Consider the following 11,143-nt stretch of genomic DNA (forward strand, 5'->3'; position numbering starts at 1 on the left):
GGCATCCGGCGTGCCCGGATGACCGTGCATGGGCTAGTAATCCACGGGTTGGTGGTATTCTTCCCTGTTCACTGCCCATGTGCCTCCAAATGGGGTCCGGTGATTCTCTCCCCCTGGTAAGCACACCCTTGCACCCCCCCCCATACCAAATAGGGCTGACCCGTGTAACCTATAGGATATTGCAGAAACGATGGTGTGTGACTTCCGAGGTTAAGTCATATGGTATTACAGCTTCCACCCTCCTCTGGGACCACTTCCCCCAAGGGAAGCCAGCCACCATGAGGTAGCAGCCCGTGCAGAAGAGCCAAGGCCTCTCGCCAACAGCCAGCCCCGACTGGCCAGCCTCGTGGGTGGGCCACCTTGGAAGCCGAGTGTCTGCCCCAGGCAAGCCTTCTGATGACAGCAGTCCCAGCTGACCCCTTGACAGCCACCTCATGAGAGACCAGGCTGCCTCTGCAAGCCAGAGGCACCCAGCCAAGCCACTCCGGATTCCTGAGCCACAGAAAACATGGAATGTAACCCACGTTTATTGTTCTTTGGGGCGATTTGTTACAGTGATAGATAACTGATACAGACTACCCAGGGCCCCAGCACACTCCCTGGGGCAAGCAGAATTTCAGGCAGGAGCTGCCCCTGGGCTGCTGGGGGACAGCTTGCCAGGTGCAGGGGCCTGACCCTCACCCCCAGGCCCAAGCCTTGGGGAGGAAGAGAGACCTCTCTGACCTAGGCTCCAGGCTGGGAACTTTCTGCCTTCAGGAGGCAGACCTGACAGTCCTCAACACGGTCACTCTAAGGCAACGTGAACGGTGCTCCCCGAAAGCAGAAGGGCCTCCCTCGTGATTCATGGTTCTCGGGGAGGAAGGTTGAGCATGCTATTAACCAGAGGCTGCCGCAGGGAGTGCTGGGAAAGCAGATCAGACTCTAGTTCTGTTTTTTTGTTTTTGTTGCAGCACCAAACCCCAAGAGTCACAGCCTCTCTGAATTCGGCACACCCAGGTACGACTGGGACATTCTCCCTGCCAGGTCCCAGGCCGGACGCACAGAGGTGCCGTGGTCTCTGCCTTCTCGAAACTCAGCTCGGGCAACTGACCTTGATGGAGCACGTCTACCTGTAGGCGCCGAGGCCGGCACGATTCTCCTCAGAACCCACTTCTCGCCACCTCCACCACTCGCCCGGACTGCTTCAGGAGCCCCTCCCCGTCTGCCCCGATTCTGCCCTTGACCCCCTGCAGTCTGTTCCCCAAATGGAATTCAACGTGGTCTTGACAAAGGGTAAATCACATCTTGTCTCTCCCCTGCTCAAAACTCTGCACTGACCCTGCCGTAAAACCGAAACTTCCTTCAACAGTGGAAAGATCTGGGGCCACCCCCGACCACTCCGAAATCACGAACGGCGAGACCACCCGACGTTTTGGGCCTCCTAGTCGGGTGTGTGATGAGGAACACAGCCCCACCGGCAAGTCTTGACTCGGCTGCTCCGAGGCGTTTGACTTCCCGTAGAATCAGGGGAGAGGGGAACAGGTTAAGCCCCGCCACAAGGAAGCCAGCAGACACCACGACTGTTCCAGACTCTTCCCGTGAGCCAGTGTCCTATGCAGTATAGCCAGGACCCTCCAAACACCCCTCAGCGGGACAGTGCACAGCGGGGTTCACCTGCAGCAACACGGGGGCTCCCTGAGACGTCCGGTAAGCGAAATAAGCCTTGCCCGAGGGGACGGGCTGCAGGGTTCCATCCACACCAAGTCCAAAGACAGCCTAAGCCACTCTGTAGCGATGGCAGTCAGACTGCTCTTGCTCAGGCAAGGGCAGGGATGCCCTGGAGAGAGCTCGAGGGAACCTCTGGGGAGGCTGGGAATATTCTCTATCTTGATCTGGATGGCGATCATATTCGCGCAAATTCGCCGAGCTGCAGACCCAAGACTTGAGCTCTGTGTGGTGATATACCTCTATTTAATAAAGTCATCAAATGAACACATTTTTTAAAAAAGTTAGCATCAGGGGAGGGGCGCCTGGGTGGCCCAGTTGGTTAAGCATCTGCCTTCGGCTCAGGTCATGATCCCGGGGTCCTGGGATCGAGCCCCATATAGAGCTCCCTGCTCAGCGGGGAGTCTTCTTCTCCCTCTCCTTCTGCTCCTTCCCCCAGCTCGAGGTCTCTCTCTCAAATAAATAAATAAAATTTGATGCTCCTGGGTGGCTCAGTCAGTTGGGCATCTGCCTTCGGCTCAGGTCATGATCCCGGGGTCCTGGGATCGAGCCCCATGCAGAGCTCCCTGCTCAGCAGGGAGCCTGCTTCTCCCTCAGCCCTCTGCTCCTCCCCCTGCCCATTCTCTCTCTCTCTCTCCCTCTCCTTCTCTCTGTTTCAAATAAATAAATAAAATCTTTAAAATAAATAAATAAATAAAATCTTTAAAAAAAAAAAGAAAAGAAGGCAAATATGCCCATATACTCACAGTGGTTGAACTGAGATGGAATATATATGAGTGCTTATTCCATATTCTTCTAATTGTTCTATGTTTTAGGACATTTTTTTAATAAAAAGTTGGGGTGCAATGAATAAAACCTAAAGTTCTGCGAGATATAATCTTGCCATTTGCAATGACGTGGATGGAATTAGACGATATTATGCTAAATGAAATAAGTCAGTCAGAGAAACACAAATATCATATGATGTCACTCATCGGTGGAATATAGGAAACAAAACAGGTGAACGTAGGGGAAGGGAAGAAAAAATAAAGTAAGATAAAAACAGAGAGGAAGGCAAACCGTAAGAGACTTAACTATAGAAAACAAAGTGAAGGTTGCTGGAGGGGAGGGGGGTGGGGATGGGGCGACTGGGTGCTGGGCATTAAGGAGGGCACCTGTTGGAATGAACACTGGGTGTTCTCTGCAGCTGATGAACCACTAAATTCTACCCTGAAACTAATCATACACTATATGTTAACTAACGAGAATTCAAATAAGAAATAAAAAAATAAAAACAAATGCAAGACAAAAATAAAAAATAAAGTTCTGTGAGGTTCTACGACATGCAGACGCTGCCACCCCGATCTCATCTTCTGCACACTCCCCCTCTCCCTGCAAACACACACACACACACACACACACACACACACACACGCACAGCTTCCTCCCTGGGACCGGAGCACACCAGGCTCCCTCCTGCCTAGGTCACTGCCCTGGCTAGTCCCTCTGCCTGGAACCCCCTTTCCCTAGACTGCCACACGGCTGGCTCTTGTCACTCAGGTCTCAGCTCTGATCCCAGGGGACTGAGGAGCGCAGTGCTGTCCCGGGAAGCCACGGCACTTTGTGACTTGCCACAATGCCATTCTCAGCGTGTCAGTGACACCTTCCCTCAGGGACACGGATGGTGGACAGGATATCCAGCACCCGGAGCTGGGAGAACGGGGGCAACAGCTGCCTCTCTGAGCAGTGAGGTATGCCTTTCTTTTCTCCAGAAGGAAACCTTCTCTTAAAGCCCCTCGCAGACTTTCTCCTGTGTCTCATCGGCCAGAACCTGGTCCCATGGCCACTCCAGACTGGCACTGGCTATGGGGAATGGGTTGGCTGGGACTGCCTAGGCCACTCAAGATTGTCCCCTGTGGGGAGCGTGTTACTCCCTCCCCCGAAATCAGACTTCTCTTGGCCGGAAGGAAGGCCAGTGCCTACTGGGGAGACAATGCTGGGGGAGGTCCTTGCCTGTTTCTGGAACTTGGAGATGATAAGGCTCCTTATCTGTGCCTTTTTTTAAGCCTTCCCGCTGCCTTGGGGAGCAGCTGGTAGCCTCAAATCCCATTTCACAGATGGGCAAATGCTGGATTAGAGAGGCAGGACCTACCTAGCCCTGGCTGGCCCAACCCCAAATTCTCTGTAAGTGGAGAGGCCATAAGGGCAGCATGGGCAAACTGTCATAGAGCTGCAGGAGGCCAGAGCTTCCATCACACTGGGAAGCAGAGCAAGGCTCCAAGGAGAGTGTGGCGCTCAGTGGTGCCTGGAGAGTATAGGGGACTTCCGCCGAGGCTGGACAAAGTGTCAGGAGGGGCGGAGACACGGTACACTTGGACAGCGGGCATGGAGGAGAGCAATGGAAAAGGAGGAAATGACCAGATTTCAAGGCCACCTGGAGTGACAAAGGAGGGCCTGTTCTTTGTTCTGTAGGCAAGTGGGAGCCGCTGAAGGTTCTGGGGGGCAGGAGCATTGCAGAGTGAGTCGAGAAAGACCTGGAGGGGTGAGACGTGGGCCAGGAGACCGTGGTGGAGGCTGTGGACCTGGAGCTAAGACTTGGAGGCCGCTCAGGGGGCTGGGGGCTTGCCGAGCCATTTCTGTGGGGAGACCATCTCTCCTTCCCGGGTGCCTGGGCCCTACCTGTGAAATCACATCCCACCTGTTCATAGGGGGCCCTCCCCCTCCCTCCCGCCTTTTGGGGTACTGCCATTTACTGCCTGTGTCAGAACACTTCCTGGGGAGTGACCTTGTGCTGAGAACTGCTCTCACTTCACCTCCCCGAATTCCCGCGGCCCCCGGAGGATGGCATTGTTGAGGTGCCTGGGCCAAGGCGAACAGCTAGGGAAGGGTCGGGCCCTGGTGTCCTGGAAATCAGGGGGCCTGTGCACCAGCCGCCCTGTGGTTTCCCGACCTAGAGCCTCACACGTCAGGCCAGCCCGGCTCAAGGGCTCCCGGGACCACAGTGGCCTGCCTCAAGGGACTCCATCTCACGTGCGGCCCATTCCCGAGCCACCGCCCCCCTCCCCCATCCCTGCCTCTGCCCTGGCACTGGTGGAGCCCACGGACCCCCACCTGCCTCACAGAGCAGAGCCTCCTAGAGGCCAGAAGAGGCCCACCACCAGGCACCTCGAGCCAAGGCCAGGGCACAGCTGAGATGTGGGCACAGTTTCAGTCTCAAAGAAACCTCACACTCGGAAGAAGCCCTGAGAGTCCTCCTGAGGGGTCCTGGGGAAGTCTGTGGTGAGCAGGGCTTTCCTGCGACTGCGGACTCAAGCGGTTCTGGGCGTCGTTGGGATGGACGCAGGGTGGAGCTCTCCGGAGCAGAAGGGACAAGCACCTTGGGTAGGCCAGGTTTCCAAAGCCGCCCAGCTGCTGTCGTCGGGGCTGCTCTGGGTGTGGGAGAAGGAGGACTGGCTGCCCTCGCGCATTTGTTCAGACATGGAGGCCTAAGGGGCCTAGATCCCAAGTCTCTGCTGCCTGACTTCCCCCCGTTAGGACACAGGGCTTGCACCGACTTTCAGCTCCTGTCGTTTCTTGGACTGAAGGCTCTTGCTACCTTGTGACCCTCGCCTGGAGGCTGGGGAGGTGGCGGGGGTGGGGGTGTGTGTGTGCAGGGGTACAGAGAGGGCCAGCCCCAGCCTCAAGGAGCTCAGGAGTAATCACACAAAACCCACGAGTGCGAGACGGTTTAACGAGTCTGTTCCCTGCTGCGGGAGGAGCCGTGAGCTCGGCCTGGGGAACGGGAGGCTGGACCCACGGAAGGACTGTTTACACAGACGCACAGTGGGAAAATCCAAAGGGAAAAGAAGCCTTGCCTGTGGCCAGTCGGAAGAATGTAGGGGAGGCGGCTAAGAGCCCAGTGGGAAAGAAAGCATTAGGAGCTGGGCTGAGGGGTTTCATCACTTGGAAGACAATAGGGAGCCACCGAAGATTCCTCAGCAAGAGTGACATGTGAGCTGGCTGTTCCCCAGGGACTTAAGTGGTGGCAAAGCCGGTGAGGAGGGTTCTGTCAGGGGTGGGGCAGAGGGGCAGAGCCTAAGTCAGGGACAGGGCCTTGGGCTCCTCCCATTAGGTGAGAGTCTCCTCAAGTCCACGGACCTGGGAGCAGGGACTGGCTCAGGGCTGACCAGGTGGGGCATTTACGCCCCCAGGGAAGAGCAGAACAAGGCCAAGAGAGAGGGGTGTGGAAAGCAGGACTCGGCCCTTTACTGTACAGATGGGGCGCCCAAGGCTGGGGCTCCCGACCCTGGGCTCTGTCTCCTGGGACAGGCACCCCCTTCCCTGCCCACGCTGGAGTCAGGCTGCCAGGATTAGGATTCCAATCCTGCGTCTGCTCCCCAGGTTCTGTCACAAGTGGGGAGATCACTCCGTTTCTCATTGGGCTACCGTGAGGAGTCAATGAATTGCTGGGTGCAAGAGCAGAGAGTAGGGGCTGGCACCCAGCAAGTGCTCAGGGGCATTCCCGCCACCATTACCCGTCCTTTCTCCCCCCCCCATCTCTTCCTTCCTGCCCTCACGCTCACAGGCAACGCTTTCCCCCATTTTGCTCTTCCCTTCCATAAACACAGGCACCCACCTGCTCAGGTGTGTTTTACGAAAACAGAGAAGATCAAACTCACGGCTCCCTGGAGATCTGCCAGCCGAGGGGAGCCTCTCCCACCCCCACTGCTGTCCACCGAACTCCCCCGCCATGGGATCTTCCTGCTCTTTCTCACCAAAGAGCCAGGCATGTAGGCAGCCAGCGCAGCTCCATGGTCTGGTGAAGATGCCGAAGCCCGGAGAGGCAAGGTCGCTTGCCCAAGGTCACACAGCTTGCAAATGTGAGCGCTGGGGGTGTCTTACTCCAGAGCCTTTGTGCTGGGCCCCAGGGCTGTGCTGGGGGAGGGGCTAGCCCTTGGGGGCATTCTGCCCAAGGAGATTTCACTCACTCGTTTGTGCTTTCATTCATTCATCCACCATCCACATTTCTTAAGATGCAGACTGTTGTGTTTACATCTGTATCCCCCAGTCCCTAGGAGCATAGGAGGTGCCCTTAGATGGAAGTGGAAGCCATACTTCCAAGAGAGAACACCTGCGAACATAAAACACCTATATTCCATGCCTTCTGTTCATTGGCTTTCCCCTTGAGCCATTGCGTTCAGACGTCCTTCCCTCGTACTCCATGGAATCCCACCTTGCCAGTGCTGCTGACAGCTCACCTGCATGCGGGCTCATCCAGTTGCCACCTGTCAATCCGCTTTCACTGAGCTTCCTTGGACCCCATGAAGCCCTCAGCCTTCATGATTCCCTTGCCCTTCTCTCGGCTTCCATGACATGCCTTCTTCCGGTTTTCTTCAACTTCCTGCCCTTCCTCTTCAGGCCCCTTTATGAGCTCCTCTTCTGAGGCCCACTCCTTCAAGGTTGGGGTTCTCTTCTCTCTTAACATACTCTTTCTCTGGGTGTTCGCATGAATTCCCTGGGATCTAAAACACTCGTAAGGACGGCTTTCGTGAAGGGCCCCTAACCCCAATCCACCAACAGGGGCCCCTCTATGCCTGGGACATGAAGAAGGGAACCAATCTCAGGTGAAATGAAATTCGTGGTAAAAAATCACCAAACCTATGAGAGACTTCACCTTCTTTCTTTTACCTTTGACCACTAAAAAGTATTTTATCAAGGAGCAGGAGAACATCAGCATTTATTGGCATTCTCTCTGTGGCAGCCACTGTCCAGAGTATAAACTTATTCACTCCTCACCAGCCCGGAGAGGATTGGAGTGGAAGGTATTAGTTAGCTTCAGCTGCATAACAAACATCCCCAGACTAAGGGGCTTAAAACAATCATGACATAGTTGGCTCACAGTTGTATGGGTTGGAGATTTGCACTTCGCTCAGCGAGGCATTCTTCTGCTGGCTTGGCGGGGCTCCCTCATGAGTCCTCACGGTGTCTCGTCCCCCGGTGGGCCACCCTGACTTTTGCATGTGGCACGACTCCCAGGTGACAACAAAAGCAAAAGCTGCAAAGCCTCTGGAGGCCAGGCTTACAACTGGCACAGCGTCACTTCCAGCATACTTGACTAGCCCAAGCAGGTCACCGGGCCGGCCTCAATTCAAGGGCAATAGGGACAGACCCCACCTGCTGTGGGGAGGGCTGTAAAGCGTCATGGCCATTTCCCAGTCTGCCACATGGACAATCTTCATTTTACGAAGGAGGCTGGTGGGAGCAAAGGGGCTGGCTAGACTGCAGGTCCAGCGGCCCTCCCACCAATCCAGACCTGTGTGCCTCGGAGCTCAGAGAGGCAGGCCTCACCAAAGAGGCCACTCTGAGGGGTCCCAGGCAGGCCGGTGACAAGCAGGGGCTTGACTCAAGAGGAGGATTAAGGACACTAAATCCATCCCTCGGGCTTGAAGCCTGGCCAAAGCAGCAGGGCGCTGTTCCAAGTGCAGGCCTCTGAGGGAGACGAGCCCGGGTGCCTCCCACCAGGCTGCCTGGCTCTAGCTTTGCCAGCCTGCCCCACTGGGACTCTGGGCACCCGGCATGCACAGGCCCTGTGCTGGGCCCGGGGATCTGATGGCTGACCACAGTCCTTGCCCACCCTGTCAGGACATGCAAGTACCACACACACCCTCAATACTGTTTTCCCTGTGGTTGTCCTTCGGGCTGGGGCGTCCGAGCCCTCCCGGGTAGAATGCCATCCTTCCCACGTGCTAAGGAGCTGTGAGACAGGGCAGGTTACTGAGCTTTCTTGTTGAGCCTCGGTTTCCTCCTCTGTGTAATGGGATTGGAGAGTATGCTCTCCTCACAGGGAGGTGATGGGGCTTACAGAAGGCAAGCATGTGAAGGACTCTGGGCAGCAGACACGTGACATTGTCTAGAGAGGGCAGCCGTCCTCAATCGTGGTCTCGGGTCTACAGTCCTGTCTGCAAACCCTGGCGTCCGGATGTAACTGGGATCACAGAACACCGCAGCGCCCATCCGTGTATTACGTATCGCCCCAGAGCGTCCGGGGCAGTGGCTCTAGCCAATCCAGTTGAGATTTCTACAGGGAAGCCTAGGACGATTAGGGGTATATGGGCTAAATAAAGTTTCTACATAGCTTTGCAGAGTCTTTAGTTTTGCCTCCAAACTCGTTTTTAGATTTTTGTTTTTCAAAAACTGGCTGGCTAGGGGAATGATGGATTATTTGGATCGTTATAATTACTCGTCGTGATTCTCACGCGTGGCTGCGTATGAGAATGAGCTGGTTAAGATGCAGGTTCTTGGCCTCACGCCAGACCAAAGGAATCAGAAGCGCAGGAGGTAGGCGCCAGGGAATGGGCCTTTTTAAAAAAGTAATTGCCACACCCACCGTGGGGCTCACACTCACAATCCTAAGATCGAGAGTTGCGGGCTCCACTGACTGAGCCAGCCGGCTGCCCCAGAATGGGTATTTATTTTCAAGATTTATTTATCTGTCTTAGTGGGGGAGGGGCAGAGGGAGAGGGAGAATTTTAAGCAGACTCTGCGCTGAGCTCGGAGGTCAACACCGGGCTGCACCTCATGACCCTGAGATCACGACCTGAGCCGAAACCAAGAGTCAGACGCTCAGCCGACGGCCCTAGCCAGGCGCCCCCAAAAGGGGTATTTTTTTAAGAGCTGCCAAGGTGAGTCTGATGCTGAGCAGGGATGAACCATACCCTAGAGATTATAAAACGGCTTGAGGGGGGCTCCCCTAGTTTAGGAAGGTCAGGGAGGACTTCCCCGAGGGCGGGACCAAGCTTGAGTGGAGCAGGCAGGTGAAGGGGTGAAAGAACGTCCCCAGCAGAGGGAAGAGAGGGCACGGACTCCCCATGGCAGGCAAACCCCCCCTCAGCAGCAAATTACAAATTCCGGGAACTGAAAAGTCCCGAAGGCGGCTGGAGCTGCAAGGGAAGGGCCCCAAGGCTGAGTGCCTCCTCCACTTCCTCTCTAGTGGGGTTCCGAGGGGAGCTCTGAGACCAAGGTCTTTCCTGAGGGTGAGATCTGTGCAGATAGACGCTCTGCTCCCAGAGGACAGTGAGCAGCAGACCGTGCCCCCTTCCCAGCCCAGGAAGGGGACAAAGTTAAAATCAGAGTGGGTGCAAGGAGCTGCTCAGACCCACCAGCACAATGGTTTTCAAGTGCTTTTATTTTGTAAGTTATTTTGGCGCCTTTTTGTCAAACAAAATATTTTCCCAGTGTCCCAATAATGGATGGAGTGAAGTGCTGGTAGTAGTGGGGAGTCTGGAGTCCTGTCCTCCCTGACCTCCCCCAAGTTTCTCCAGGTTCCTTTGGGACTCTATGGGACCCAGTTCAAAAACTCCAGGGAATCAAGCCTCAGGGAGGGGGACAACAGGATTGCCCAAGGAGTTCCCGTCATGAGGGCAAGGCTGGGGCAGGAGCCCAGCCCCCTGATTCCCTTTCCCGTGCTCTTCCGGCCAGGGTGAAGCTCCCCAAACCTTGGTCCCTTAGATCTCTCTGTACAAGTGTTTCTTTTGCCACAACTCATCTGTTAGGTATGGGTTGAACTGTGTCCCCCCAAAGGGATCTGTTGAAGTCTTTAACTCCCAGCACCTGTGAATATGACTGTATTTGGAAATAGGGTCTGTGCAGATGTAATCAAGTCAAGACAAGGTCAGCAGGGTGGCCCTAATCCAATATGCCTTGTGTTCTTATAAGAAGAGGGAATTTAGGTTCTCGGCAGCTGGTTCCCGAGGACGTGGGGTCCTGCAGTGTGAAGATTTAAATCCCAAGGTCATGGCAAAACATCTGAAGTTCACTGCCAGGATTGTGACGGTACAGGAGGGGAATGCAAGGTGCACCCAGGACCCTAACCAGAATCCTCGCCATGGATGGGCTCACTGAGGACATTATGGTACTATCTGACAAGCCTTGCGGCCTCCGAGAAACAAAAAACTATGAAAGCTGCTGGCAAATCTACATCATGGAAACGGCTCGCAAGACCAACTTGATGCGAAAGACTTGGGCAGATCCGTGGCAGGGCTGCTGAGGCCTGCGGACAGTAGGCCCAGTATGAATCCCTATCCAGCTGTCTCCTTCCTTTCTCCAGCCCTATTCTCTCTTGCCTCCATAGTGAACCAATCACGGATATGCAAGAAGGCCTCCATGTATAGAAGCAAGCCCACAGCTAGCCATGGACCCTCTCTTTGATTAAGCGAAAGAGAAACTGAGTCACCAAGTAGTCTGGGAGCAGAATGGTGGTTGCCAGGGGCTGGCTGGGAGTGGGGAATGGGGAATTATTGTTTAATGGGTACGGAGTTCCGGTGGGGGAAGCTGAAAAAGTTCCAGAAACAGATGGTGGTGATACTTGCACAACAACGTGAATGTAGTTAACGTCACTGAGCTGCACACTTCAGTGGTTCAAAAGGCAAATTTTATGTATATTTTGCTATAATCAATTTTTTAATTTTTTTTAATTTAATTT

At 54.9% G+C, this 11,143-nt stretch overlaps 1 long non-coding RNA gene and 1 pseudogene across 1 annotated transcript; both read left to right on the plus strand.

Annotated features, from left to right (window-relative positions):
• The first annotated feature begins 215 nt into the window (after nucleotides 1-215).
• LOC121102383 lies at nucleotides 216-1,972 on the plus strand. The gene is made up of 2 exons (XR_005834475.1): nucleotides 216-515; nucleotides 951-1,972. It is a non-coding gene; the product is annotated as an uncharacterized LOC121102383 (long non-coding RNA).
• Nucleotides 1,973-10,455: 8,483 nt separating this feature from the next.
• On the plus strand, nucleotides 10,456-10,869 carry LOC103669511 (annotated as a pseudogene).
• The last annotated feature ends 274 nt before the right edge of the window (nucleotides 10,870-11,143 follow it).

This window comes from Ursus maritimus, unplaced genomic scaffold (genome assembly GCF_017311325.1).
Source record: "Ursus maritimus isolate PB19 unplaced genomic scaffold, ASM1731132v1 scaffold_14, whole genome shotgun sequence".
NCBI lineage: Eukaryota > Metazoa > Chordata > Mammalia > Carnivora > Ursidae > Ursus > Ursus maritimus.